Below are 2,021 nucleotides of genomic sequence, written 5' to 3' on the forward strand. Positions count from 1 at the left end.
ATGTTTTCATGTTTTCACACAATATTCACGTCACAAATATCTGAGGGCCCAGACGGGGTTGCCATGGCGATGACACTGGATCCCTGCCGACCTCTGACCTCCCCGTCGGGGCAGCACAGCACAAAAGGATCGTTTCCCCCGGGGGAGTAAATTAAATACACGTTGTGACCATAACTCATCTCACAGGTGACGCTCCTGTGTGGCCACGCCCCCAAAAACCTGCTACACCGCTAACCAGAGTCTTTGTTCCCCTCAGGTGACACACACACACACAACACACACACACACACACCACACACACACACACACACACACACAACACACACACACACAAAGAGCAGCTACTGTTGGCGTTTGACTTTAGCATCAGAGTTTTCCATGACTAGCTAATGGTTGCTTCCGTGCGTTGCCCGTGGACGCAGCGCTAGCATGGTTGTCTACGTTTCTGGTGTTGATGACATTCGTGGACGTTCTCGAGCTGATCGACTCCGACTCGTTTCCAGACTCGCTAAAACCCAGAGCGACGGAGGTTGTGAAACATGGAGCCCGCTGAAGCTAATTTGGTCAAATCTGAGCTAAAACAACATTCAGGGCGTTGTTCTAATGAAATATTCATTCAGTGACTCAGCGATTTGGTGGAAACGACTCAAGAGGAATAAATAAGTGGAAGTTCTCTGAAGGAACGTCTCGGAACGTTGATCTTTGTGTTGGTGGACGTCAGTTTTTAGGTCAGGAGGCAAAAAAGGTTGAGAACATGTGAGAAGAACCACAGCAGCGGATCCTGCTGTGTGCCTCAAGGCCAGAATGTGTGTGTGTGTGTTGTGTGAGAGTGTGTGGGTGTGTGTGTGAGAGTGAATTCTTCTTCTGTGTTTTGGGATAAACACGTCTCCGCCTTGCGTTGAGGGACTTCCCAGCCTGCACTCAGGCGTTAGCCGCCGTAGCTCAAAGCGCGGCGCCGCGAGCCTTCATTGAGGTCGCTGAGGTCGCGCCGCTCCTTCGTGACCTTCAAACCTGCTGATCATCATCACATTTAAACATTTAATAAACTCTGGCGTGCAATAAGGTTGTGTGTGTGAGTGTGTGTGTGTGTGTGTGTGTGTGTGTGTGTGTGTGTGTGTGTGTGTGTGTGTGTGTGTTGTGTGTGTGTGTGTGTGAGTGATCAACCATCACACATCAAGGGGAATAAGAAACCTGCTCAGTTGATGACATCACTTCCTGTCACCATCCAGCCCCCCTCTGCTGGTGGGAGCACCTGATTCATCTGGGACCCTCTGGGGGGGTCAAGGTCAGACCCCGGGGCCCTGCTTCAAATGCTGGGGTCAAAGGTCAGCTGCCGAAGAGCTCGCTGATGCCGTGTTGTCATCAAAGAGGACAACAGGAAACCGCCAGCAGTTGCTATGCAAACCGAGGAGGAAGTTGGCGGCGGGATTTGGTGGCGTGCTGCGCCCGTAACTCCCGACACGCCAGCGTTTCCCCCGATACCGCCCAGCTGAGGAGCCGGTCTTGTGTGCACGCGCCTTCACGTGCGCGCTCATACCTGAGGCTGCTGAGGTGTTTGCTTTTGGGCCTGTTTGAAGGCAGGCGGAGGTCACCTGACTGATGTTCCGCTCCGCGGCTACGCTTTAGCACGCTCCAGATGTTCCCTTTCATCTGCTATCTGCTTCAAGAGCATGCTAGCTTACACTGTCCTGCGCGGCTAACGGCCACGTTAGCGTCACTTCTTCACCCTCACAGGCCGACAGATGTTGCCCACCCGGCTGATGTTTAGAACACGTGAGCTAATTAGCATTAGCGCAGGCTTGCTGGGGTCACCACACATGAGGTGGAGTGTGCTGCGTTCCTCTCTCCTGATTGGCTCAGGCGGCGGCGGTGTTTGAGAGCTGTCACGCGTGTCTCTGAGCAGGAAGACGTGTGCCGGCGTGTTGGCGGGAGCAGCCTGGAATTCCCCGACGCTGCTGGACGGAGAAGCGCTCCGCCTGGTTCTGAGCCCAGTTCTGGTTCTGCTGATGGTTGACGGGCGC

The sequence above is a fragment of the Takifugu flavidus genome, chromosome 1 (genome assembly GCF_003711565.1).
Source record: "Takifugu flavidus isolate HTHZ2018 chromosome 1, ASM371156v2, whole genome shotgun sequence".
Classification (NCBI taxonomy): domain Eukaryota; kingdom Metazoa; phylum Chordata; class Actinopteri; order Tetraodontiformes; family Tetraodontidae; genus Takifugu; species Takifugu flavidus.